Source organism: Arachis ipaensis, chromosome B6, assembly GCF_059453495.1.
Source record: "Arachis ipaensis isolate K30076 ecotype BB chromosome B6, ASM5945349v1, whole genome shotgun sequence".
Classification (NCBI taxonomy): Eukaryota; Viridiplantae; Streptophyta; class Magnoliopsida; order Fabales; family Fabaceae; genus Arachis; species Arachis ipaensis.
Window position 1 is genome coordinate 29,151,648 of NC_142441.1, and position 12,903 is coordinate 29,164,550.

At 39.1% G+C, this 12,903-nt stretch overlaps 1 protein-coding gene across 1 annotated transcript in view; it reads right to left on the reverse strand.

Moving 5' to 3' along the window:
- The window catches only part of LOC107646732 (uncharacterized), a 45,114-nt gene that overhangs the window by 16,129 nt on the left and 16,082 nt on the right, over positions 1–12,903 (reverse strand). The window lies entirely within an intron of this gene.

Genomic DNA, 12,903 nt, shown 5'->3' on the forward strand with positions numbered 1-12,903 from the left:
TAATCATGTTTCCTATGCTGCTTTCTTGTATGTTGCTGCTGTTTACATTGAATTTTTATGTTTAATTTTATATCTATGTACATGCAGCTTGATTTTTTAATTCATATGAACTGATATGATTGCTGTTTATTTTCCGGGACAATCCAATTTCAGCTGGAATGCTGCCCAAATTTTTTTTAAAAAAATTGTTTCATTCATGTTTTGGTTTGGCATTTCTGAAATCTGTTTTACTCTGCTTTACCCAAACCATTACATGAATGCTATGGCAGACTTCCTTATCCTCTTTGATTTCCTGGTTCATAACCTGCAATTGTGATTCACTGATTCCAATTTCTGATTTCTTTATTTCAATTCGAATCAGCATCACCCTATTTTCTTTATTCGATTATGAGTACTTCTATTCTTACCTGTGAATCCTTGTTATATGGAATTTTTTCTATGCCACTTACTTTCCTAACTCAATAATTTTAATTTACTAATTTCTTTTTACCATAGTAACCCTGTTGATCTCTTTTCTGATTACTTTTACTTCCTCTAACTTTCTCACTATGGCATATTGATTTTTTCTTTCCATTTAACATTAATTCAATCACATTTCAATTGCTCATTTTCCTTATTCTATTTCTCCTTTACCGCTTTGAGTTTCCTTTGTTTAATTGCCTATTTGCTTTCCTATTTTTTTATCCATTCCTGGTTTTCTGTTTTTCAGGATGTCTGCCTCACAGAGGAAAGGCAAAGGCAAGGTTACTGGCAAGCGCAAGAGAGGAGATTCCTCCCAGCCCATCATTGCTCTAATGCACGATTCCTCATGGCGGGAGAAGAACTTCACACAGCAGGAAAAAGCTGACCAGCTGCTCCCTTCGACTGATCCTATAAAATTTGCAAACCGGTACTGTGAGCTGAAGTACCCGACTTTTGCAAACTCCAGAAATCTATACCTGGAACGTACCTTGAAGATTCCAGAAGCCCTCCAGCAATACACTACTGAGCAAATCAAGCAAAGGGGCTGGTTCTTTCTGGAGAGACCACTGACTGAGGTCAATACATCTTGGGTCCGGGAATTCTATTGCAACTACTACCTTACTACCCTAGATGCAGTGAACCTGAGGGGAAAGCAAATTCTGGTCACTGAGGAGGCCATCGAGACCATTCTCCAGCTCCCAGCCAAGTCCGATCAGCCAGATGATTTTGCACAGGCTGAGGAGGACATGGGCCAGATGCGGTTTGATTGGGACGCCGTAAAGGCACGGATAGCTCTCGACCCTGCTGTTCCTTGGGAGATTGGTCAGAACACCACTATGCCTAGAGGGATCAAGAGAGTGTACTTGAATGATGAGGCTCGGCTATGGCATCAGATCTTGAGTAATTTTGTGATGCCGAGTACTTACGAGACGGAGATCCCGGCTACCATGATCACTGGTGCACGAAATTGTGATGTCCAGGCTCAAACAATCCCTGGTAATGGCTCCAAAGCTTGGTGCTCTGATCTTAATTCATAATTGTCACAACTTCGATACAACTAACCAGCAAGTGCACTGGGTCGTCCAAGTAATACCTTACGTGAGTAAGGGTCGAATCCCACAGAGATTGTTGGTATGAAGCAAGCTATGGTCACCTTGAAAATCTCAGTCAGGCAGATATAAAGTGATAATGGAGTTTTCGAAATTAAATAATAGAATAGGGATAGAGATACTTATGTAATTCATTGGTGAGAATTTCAGATAAGAGAATGGAGATGCTTTTCGTTCCTCTGAACCTCTGCTTTCCTGCTATCTTCATCCAACCAGTCTTACTCCTTTCCATGGCTGGCTTTCTGTGATACATCACCACTGTCAATGGCTACTTTCGGTCATCTCACGGGAAAATGATCCAATGCCCTGTCACGGCACGGCTAATCGTCTGGAGGCATCACCCTTGTCAATGGCTTCATCTTATCCTCTCAGTGAATAATATGCTCACGCACCCTGTCACGGCACGGCTATTCATCTGTCGGTTCTCGATCATGCTGGAATAGGATTTACTATCCTTTTGCGTCTGTCACTAACGCCCTGCAATCGCGAGTTAGGAGCTCGTCACAGTCATTCAATCATTGAATCCTACTCGGAATACCACAGACAAGGTTTAGACCTTCCGGATTCTCTTGAATGCCGCCATCATTCTAGCTTACGCCATGAAGATTCTGGTTAGGAGATCTAAGAGATATTCATTCTAGCTTGATTCATGTAGAGCAGAAGTGTTTGTCAGGCACGCGTTCATAAAGGAGAAGGATGATGAGCGTCACACATAATCATCACCTTCATCACGTTCTTGGGTGCGAATGGATATCTTAGAAGAGAAATAAGAAGAATTGAATAGAAAACAGTAGTACTTTGCATTAATCTTTGAGGAACAGCAGAGCTCCACACCTTAATCTATGGAGTGTAGAAACTCTACCGTATGAAAATACATAAGTGAAGGTCCAGGCATGGCCGAGATGGCCAGCCCCCTAAACGAGATCAATAGTCTCCTAAGATGAACAATGGATTAAAACTGAGACCAAAGATGCCTAATACAATAGTAAAAGGTCCTATTTATAATAAACTAGCTACTAGGGTTTACATGAGTAAGTAATTGATGCATAAATCCACTTCCGGGGCCCACTTGGTGTGTGTTTAGGCTGAGCTTAAGTGTTCCACGTGCAGAGGCCATTTGTGGAGTTGAACGCCAGGTTTTGATCCATTTCTGGCGTTCAACTCTGGTTTTGGATCCTTTTCTGGCGCTGGACGCCAGATTTGGGCAGAAGGCTGGCGTTGAACGCCAGTTTACGTCGTCTATTCTTGGTTAAAGTATGGACTATTATATATTGCTGGAAAGCCCTGGATGTCTACTTTCCAACGCAATTGGAAGCGCGCCATTTCGACTTCTGTAGCTCCAGAAAATCCACTTTGAGTGCAGGGAGGTCAGAATCCAACAGCATCAGCAGTCCTTTTTCAACCTCTGAATCTGATTTCTGCTCAAGTCCCTCAATTTCAGTCAGAAAATACCTGAAATCACAGAAAAACACACAAACTCATAGTAAAGTCCAGAAATGTGAATTTAGCATAAAAACTAATGAAAACATCCCTAAAAGTGACTAGATCCTACTAAAAACATACTAAAAACAATGCCAAAAAGCGTATAAATTATCCGCTCATCAATCACCCTCCTTTGGTGTGTGCTGGAGGGTAAGGACCTGTACTTGCCTTGTTTTATCAGGCATTATATGGCCAGGGTCCAAGTCCGAGGCACCCTCCCCTTTCCTTATCTGGTTACACGGCTAGGCCGTCAGGCTGATGTGCCATGGGAGGATGCCGATGAGAGACCACCAGCAGCGGATTGCAGGAAGATCATTCCTCACAGCAGGAACTTTCTTGCTTTGGGCTACAGACCACCACCTGTCACTGCTACTGATGAGACAGCCCCTCCGTCTGCTGGACCCTCTTCATCCACAGCTGCCTCAGCTGCCCCTGCTACCACCACTGCACCTCCACCCGCCTCTGAGCCGGTTTATCGCCTCGTGCACCGTCTATTCCGCCAGCTTGATCAGATGGAGCGCCGTAACAGGCGCCGGTATGAGAGACTGGAGCACTGTAGCAGGCGACGCTATTCCCATCTGAAGCTGATGATCAGACAGGGCGCCGACATCCCCTCCGAGCCCGACACACCATCAGAGCCATCAGAGGAGGAGGAGGATGAGCACGAGGAGGAGCCTCATTCCCAGGCGGAGACTCATCAGCAGGTAGGCACAGAGCACGCCACACCACAGCAGAAGGCCCCGCATCAGCTTCAGGCTGCAGATCCGGAGATCCTGCTCCAGTCAGTCCCCCCTCTACAGCAGCCAGACTCTCAGCCCACCACTGCCACAGAGACCCCAGCTACCATCCCTCCCAGTGATGACACTCCTTCACATCCGGCTTGATTGAGCATCGAGGACGATGCTTCATTTTAAGTGTGGGGAGGTCGCCATCTCTGGCGTTTATTTTGGTGAACTACTACATACTTTTTCTTTTATTTTGGATATTTTTCTGTATTTTTTTCTCTTTTTCTTTTACTGTTATTTTTTGAGTACTTATACATTGCTACTTGTGTATTTTACTCTATTTTCTGCATTTTGTATTTTTTTTGTTCACATTTTAGTTATTTAGTTTAGTTTGTAATTCTGATTTATTAGTGGATCAATTAGTATAGTTTACCCTTTTTACATAAGATAGCTTAATTATAGCTTAGTTTAAATTGACAAATATAAAAAGAGTAAGCTAGGAACTTGAACATAATAGATTTAGATCCATAAAACCTTGTATATATAGCATTACATGATGTAGTTAAACTGACAACATTTCATCAAGGAGAAACATTAAAACTTCAAAGGCTACCCTAAATTACTTTTTAAGAGAATAATGAGAATTTTTAACTAAACCTGCATGACATACATAAGTGATAAATGATTTTTCAGCTAGAGAACACATAGCCTGTGAGTTTTGAGCTTAATTGTATGGTTGCATTCAAACCATAATTTCATTTCTGTGTGTTACATTTCTTTTTATTTTGGTGTTCTTTACTTTGTTTTAGTCTATATGTCCGATTATAGAATATAGGTACATCTCAAAATAATGATTGAGGTCATCATTTGATTTTAGCTCACTTACCCCAAATTATCCTACCTTTTACATCACCCTTGTTAGCCCCCTTGAGCCTTTTAAAACCCCTTTATTCTATTTAGCCAAATTACTAGCCTTAAGCAGAAAAACAAAAGAAATTCCCAAGTGAATCCTTGGTTAGCTTAAGATAAAAAATCTTTAATAGAGTTAAATGTGGGAAACCTTTTGGGAACATGGATGATAGAAACAAAAGGTAGAAAAGTTAAAAGAAATAAAATAAATTTGGGAAGCATGTTCATGAGAAAATCAAAGTGCTTAAATTACCATGTGTATTCAAAAAAAAAAAGTTAGTTTTCAAGCATGTAAATAAGGGGATACAAAAAGGACTCCCTAATGCAAAATAAAAAGCAATGCACATGGAATAAAAACAAGAATTGAAACATGAGCATGTGACATCAAAAGTGAGAAAATAGGGAAAATAGGTAAAGAAGCATTGTTTTACTAAGTATGTATGTTAGGTGAGATCTTAATCTAATTAAGGATTCACTTATTAGCTCACTTAGCCTTATACATATATCCTTACCCTTTGCCTTGACCCCATTACAACTTTAATTAAAGACCTCATGAGTTTTGGTATGACTATGTTCTATAATTGTTGATTGGTTAGACGAAAAACAAGGTTATAGAAAGAAAGAATAAAAAGAAGAATAGAGTGATTAACCCAATAAACACTGAGTGATTAGAGAGAAAACACAAAATCCAGTGAGGGTTCAAAAGCTCATTAACATTTATCTCTGATTGTCTTGCAAGTTTTTTCTCATCTCATTTGCTTTATTATTTGAGGGTTAGCTATATATGTATATATATCTCCTTGAGAATGTGAAATAATTTGACTACATGTAGGCTTTATATATATGAGTGGATGAATTAGAATTGCATGACTCATTAGATAGATGCATTTAGCATAGGTTGCATTTCATAACATTCCATCACTCTAACCTTAATTATTTACCTTGGATTTAGCATGAGGACATGCTAGTGTTTAAGTGTGGGGAGGTTGATAAACCCATATTTCATGAGTTCTTTTGTGCTTAATTAGAGTGATTTATTCAACTCTTCACCTAATTATTCACATTAATTGCATGGTTTTACCTTCCCTTCCTTATTATGTCATATTGTGAAAAACATGTTTCCTAAACTTTAAAAATTAATTATTTTAATTACCTTTATTTTTATTCGATGCCGTGATTAGTGTGTTGAGTAGTTTTAGATTTTCCAAGGCAGAATGAATTGAAGGATGGAAAAGGAAACATACAAAAATGGAAGGAGAAAGCAAAATGGAGCTTTGAAGGGAACTGGTATTCACGCGATCGCATGGATGACGCGATCGCGTGCCAGAAGCAAAGAAGCAGCGACGCGGCCGCATGACTGACGCGACCGCGCGCCTTAAAAAGAACGCATATGATGCGGTCGCATGACTGACGTGACCGCGTGGCAAGGAAAAGCTCCAAATGACGCGACCGCGTGACCCACGCGGACGCGTGACAGAAGCCACGTATCAGAATTTACAGAATACGCCCCCAGCGAATTCTGAAGCCCTTTTTGGCCCAGATCCAAGTACAGACAGCATAGACCAGAGGTTATAAAGTGTGGGAATGCACCCATTCAAAGGAGAGCTCGCCAATTTCTAGTTTTCATGATTTAGATTTAGTTTAGAGAGAGATTCTCTCTCTCTTTTAGGATTTAGGACTTCTTCTTGTTTTGGGAGTAACTCTGGATCCAGGTTTTAATGTTCTTTTATTTTAGTTTTACTTTTATTTATTTATTCCAATATTTGAATTGATTATTATAATTTGATTTACGAATTATCCCATGTCACAGACTGCTATTTGAATTAATGATATTTGAGGTATTTTCAGTTTATGATTGTTCTCTTTGATTTAAGTTACCATTGCTTCCCATCTAAGGATATTTTTACTATTCCAGCAATTTTACTTTTTCCCCTTTTGGTTCTGGTTAAGAATTTAGTAACTCAACAGTTATTAAACTCAACATAATTGATAATCGTTATCTTGTTAATTGAGCTGAACTTAAATAATCCCAACCTTTTCTTAGGAAATAAATAGGATTCAAAGGTCAATTCAATTAGTCCCTTGACTTTCCTTGCCCTGGTACAGGTTGACCAAGTGGAATTAAGATACAACTTTCATTATTGTTGAGAGGGATAGCTAAGTTGGACTTCTAATTTCCCTTATCTTGCTAAAAGTTGTTTTACAGTTATTATTTATTTTTACTTGCCATTTAATTCACTCGTCATTTAAATTACTTGCTTCTCACCTTCTAAACCCCGATTACAACCTTTATAACCAATAATAAGAACATACTTCCTCGCAGTTCCTTGAGAAGACGACCCGAGGTTTGAATACTCGGTTAACAATTTCTAAGGGGTTTGTTACTTGTGACACCCAAAACGTTTGTATGAAAGGACTTTTGAAGGTTTAGAAACTATACTTGCAACGAGGATTTATCCGTAAATTTCTAGACCACGCAAAAGTTCTCTCATAAGTGACAGACGCAAAAGAATCCTATTCCAACATGATCAAGAACCAACAGCTGATTAGCCGTGCGGTGACAGCGCATTTGGACCATTTTCACTGAGAGGACGGGAGGTAGCCATTGACAATGGTGAAACCCAATATAAGCTTGCCATGGAAAGGAGTATGAATGATTGGAAGAAGGCAATAGGAAAGCAGAGGTTCAGAAGGAACAAAGCATCTTCATACACTTATCTGAAATTCTCACCAATGAATTACATAAGTATCTCTATCCTATTTTATATTTTATTCATCTTTTAATTATCAATTCTCCATAACCATTTGAATCCGCCTGACTGAGATTTACAAGATGACCATAGCTTGCTTCAAGCCGACAGTCTCCGTGGGATCGACCCTTACTCACGTAAGGTTTATTACTTGGACGACCCAGTGCACTTGCTGGTTAGTTGTGCGGAGTTGTGACAAAGAGTTGAGATTACAATTGTGCGTACCAAGTTGTTGGCGCCATTGATGATCACAATTTCGTGCACCAAGTTTTTGGCGCCGTTGCCGGGGATTGTTTGAGTTTGGACAACTGACGGTTCATCTTGTTGCTTAGATTAGGTAACTTTATTTTATTTTTATTCTTCAGAATTTTTAAGAATGAATTGTAGAGTTTCAGATGATGCTTTTATCATCACAGAAGCTAATTGATTCCCATCAATTTGGCTGTTGTATGTAATGTCCTGCTGAAGCTTGGCTAGCCATGTCTAATCTTTTTAGACTGAAGCTTTAGACTAACATTGCATGATTCCTGGAATTCTCATTAAGAATTTTGAAATCCTTATTTTTCTTTTCCAAAACAATTTTCAAAAAAGTACAAAAAAAATTAATAAAATCTTAAAACCAAAAATATTTTATGTTTCTTGTTTGAGTATAGTGTCTAATTTTATGTTTGGTGTCAATTGCATTCTTCTAATTTTCGAAAATTACATGCACTATGTTCTTCATTAATCTTCAAGTTTTTCTTGATGATTTCCTTGCTCTGATCTTTAAATTCTCTTGTTTTGTGTCTTTTGTTGTTTCTCATATGCATTTTCAAATTGTTATAGTCGTTAGTATACAAACTTCTAAGTTTGGTGTCTTGCATGCATTGATGATTTAATCTTAGTTTTCCATGATTAATTGCATTTTGATTATTTCTCATCATTAAAAAATTCAAAAATTTTCAAAATTATGTCTTTTCAAGTCAATAATACAGAGAATTGAAGATTCAGAACAGATAGTGGTGGAATTATACAGAAAAAGATGGGCGTTCAAAACGCCCAGTGAGGAAGGAAAACTGGCGTTTAAATGCCAGCCAGGGTACCTGGCTGGGTGTTAAACGCCCAAAAAGGTAGTATTTTGGGCGTTAAACGCCAGAATCGATACCATTCTGGGCGTTTAACGCCAGGATGGCACAAGAGGTAAGATTTTGTTTTTAATTCAAATCTCTTTCAAATTTTCATAATTTTTCAAAATCAAATCTTTTTCAAATCATATCTTTTCAATCATATCTTTTCAAAATCAATTTCTTTCCATTTTATATTTTTTTTCTATTTTCAAAAATCCTTGCTACAATTAATGATTTAATTCAAAATTTTCAAGTTGTTACTTGCCTATTAAGAAAGGATCAAATTTTAAATTCTAGAATCATATCTTCTAATTTCTTGTTAGTCAAGTAATCAACTTTAATTTTAAAACTTTCTTTTTTTTTTTCATTTGATTTTCAATCATATTTTCTAAATCACATCTCTTTCAAAATAATTTTCAATCATATCTTTTTGATTTCTAATTTTAAAATCTTTTTCAAAAATCACTTAACTACTTTCTCAATTCTAATTTTCGAAAATCATCAATCAAATTTTCAAAATTTCTTTTAATTATTTCAAAATCTTTTTAATTTGTTTTCGAAAATTCTTCTCCTCTTCTCACATCCTTCTATTTAAGGACTAACACTCCTCCACTATCAGCAATTCGGACTCTCTCTCTATAAGTTCGAATTGTCTCTTCTCTACCTCCTCCTTCTATTCTTCTTTTCCTCTGACACCTCAAGGAATCTCTATACTGTGACATAGAGGATTCCATACTTTCTTCTTCTCTCTTTCATATGAGCAGGAATAAGGACAAAGACATTCTTGTTGAGGCTGATCCTGAACCTGAAAGGACCTTGAAGAGAAAGCTAAGAGAAGCTAAAGTACAACTCTCTGTAGAGGACCTAACAGAGCTTTTCAAACAAGAAGAAGCCATGGCAGCCGAAAACAACAACAATGCCAACAATGCAAGGAAGGTGCTTGGTGACTTTACTGCACCTACTCCCGACTTCTATGGGAGAAGCATCTCAATCCCTGCCATTGGAGCAAACAACTTTGAGCTTAAGCCTCAATTAGTTTCTCTAATGCAACAGAATTGCAAGTTTCATGGACTTCCATTAGAAGATCCTCATCAGTTCTTAGCTGAATTCTTGCAAATCTGTGACATTGTCAAGACCAATGGGGTTGACCCGGAGGTCTACAGACTTATGCTCTTCCCTTTTGCTGTAAGAAACAGAGCTAGGATATGATTGGATTCACAACCTAAGGAAAGCCTGAACTCTTGGAAAAAGTTAGTCAATGCCTTCTTGGCAAAGTTCTTTCCACCTCAAAAATTGAGTAAGCTTAGAGTGGAAGTCCAAACCTTCAGACAGAAGGAAGGTGAATCACTCTATGAAACTTGGGAAAGATACAAGCAATTGATCAGAAGGTGTCTTTCTGACATGCTTTCAGAGTGGAGCATCATAGGTATCTTCTATGATGGTCTGTCTGAACTGTCCAAGATGTCATTGGACAGCTCTGCTGGAGGATCTCTTCATCTAAAGAAGACGCCTGCAGAAGCTCAGGAACTCATTGAAATGGTTGAAAATAACCAATTCATGTACACTTCTGAAAGGAATCCTGTGAATAATGGGACGAATCAGAAGAAAGGAGTTCTTGAGATTGATACTCTGAATGCTATATTGGCTCAGAACAAAATATTGACTCAGCAAGTCAATATGATTTCTCAGAGTCTGTCTAAAATGCAAGCAGCAACAGGCAGTACCAAAGAAGCTTCATCTGAAGAAGAAGCTTATGATCTTGAGAATCCAGCAATGGAAGAGGTGAATTACATGAGAGAACCCTATGGAAACACCTATAATCCTTCATGGATAAATCATCCAAATCTCTCATGGAAGGATCAACAGAAGGCTCAACAAGGTTTCAACAACAATAATGGTGGAAGAAATAGGTTTAGCAATAGCAAACCTTTTCCATCATCTTCTCAGCAACAGACAGAGAATTCTAAGCAGAGCCACTCTGACTTAGCAACCATAGTCTCTGATCTAATTAAAACCACTCAAAGTTTTATGACTGAAACAAGGTCCTCCATTAGAAATTTGGAGGCACAAGTGGGTCCGCTGAGTAAAAAAGTTACTGAACTCCCTCCTAATACTCTCCCAAGCAATACAGAAGAAAACCCAAAGAGAGAATGCAAGGCCATAAACACGTCCCACATGGCCGAATGCATAGAGGAGGGAAAGGCAGTGATTTCTACTGAGAAAGTCCTCAAGGACGTCCACTGGCCTCAAAGGAGTTCCCTAATAAGGAACCATGAGAATCTGAGGCTCACACTGAGAACATAAAGATTCCATTGAATTTACTTCTGCCATTCATGAGCTCTGATGAGTATTCTTCCTCTGAAGAGGATGAAGATGTTACTGAAGAGCAAGTTGCTAAGTATCTATGAGCAATCATGAAGCTGAATGCCAAGTTATTTGGTAATGAGACTTGGGAGGATGAACCCCCATTGCTCACCAAAGAACTGGATGACTTGACTAGACAGAGATTACCTCAAAAGAGATAGGATCCCGGAAAGTTCTCAATACCTTGTACCATAGGCACCATGACCTTTGAGAAGGCTCTGTGTGACCTAGGGTCAAGCATAAACCTCATGCCTCTCTCTGTAATGGAGAAGCTAGGGTTCCTTGAGGTGCAAGCTGCAAGAATCTCACTAGAGATGGTAGACAATTCGAGAAAACAGGCTTATGGACTTGTAGAGGATGTCTTGGTAAAGGTTGAAAGCCACTACATCCCTGCTGATTTCATAATCCTAGACACTGGGAAGTGTATGGATGAATCCATCATCCTTGGCAGACCCCTCCTAGCCACAGCAAAAGCTGTGATTGATGTTGACAGAGGAGAATTGATCCTTCAAGTGAATGAGGACTCCCTTGTGTTCAAAGCTCAAGGATCTCCTTCTGTAACCATGGAGAGGAAGCATGAAAAGCTTCTTTCAATGCAGAGTCAAATAGAGCCCCCACATTCAAACTCTAAGTTTGGTATTGGGAGGTCATCATCATGCTCTGAGTATCTGTGAGGCTCCATGAGAGCCCACTATCAAGCTATTGACATTATAGAAGCGCTTGTTGGGAGGCAACCCAATTTTATTTAATCATATCCATTTATCTTCCATTGTTATTTTATGTTTTTTGTAGGTTGATGATCATGTGAAGTCATAAAAATAACTGAAAAAGCAAAAATAGAATGAAAAACAGTATTAAAAACAGCACACCCTGGAGGAGAAGCTCACTGGCATTTAAACGCCAGTAAGGGTAGCAGAATGGGCATTAAACGCCCAGTCTGGCACCATTCTGGCTGTTTAATGCCAGAAAGGGACACAGAGCTGGCATTAAACGCCAGAAATGGGCAGCAACCTGGCATTTAACGCCAGGATTGGCAAGCAAGGGGCGTTTACACGCCAACATGGTGCAGGGATGAGAAATCCTTGACACCTCAGGATCTGTGGACCCCACAGGATCCCCACTATCTCATTTCTCTCTCTCTCTCTCTCTCTCTCTCTCTCTCTCTCTCTCTCTCTTCTTCACACCTTTCCATAACACCCTTCCCCAAATACCCTTCACCAATCACCTCAATACCTCTTCCCCAAATGCCCCTCACCTATCAAATCCTACCCTCTTCTCCATAATCTCTTCACCAAATCCACATCCATCCATCATAAAACCCTACCTACTTCACCATTCAAATTCAAACCATTTTCCCTCCCAAACCCACCCATACATGGCCGAACCCTACCCCTCTCTCCACTCCTATATAAACCCATCTTCACTCCTTCATTTTCACACATCATAAACACTCATTCTCCCCCTTGGCCGAACCACTAAGCCCCCTCCATCTCCTCTATTTCCTCTTCTTCTACTCTTTTCTTTCTTCTTTTGCTCGAGGACGAGCTAACCTTCTAAGTTTGGTGTGGTAAAATCTAAAGCTTTTTATTTTTTCATAACCATTTATGGCACCTAAGGCCGGAGAAACCTCTAGAAAGAGGAAAGGGAAGTGATGAGCGGATATTTTATACGCTTTTTGGGGATAATTTCATATAGTTTTGAGTATGTTCTAGTTAGTTTTTAGTTTATTTCCAGTAGTTTTTAGGAAAAATTCATATTTCTGGACTTTACTATGAGTTGTGTGTTTTTCTATAATTTCAGGTATTTTTCTGGCTGAAATTGAAGGAGCTGAGCAAAAATCTGATTCAGGCTGAAAAAGGACTGCTGATGCTGTTGGATTCTGACCTCCTTGCACTCAAATTGGATCTTCTGGAGCTACAGAACTCGAAATGGCATGCTTCCAATTGCATTGGAAAGTAGACATTCAGGGCTTTCCAGCAATATATAATAGTCCATA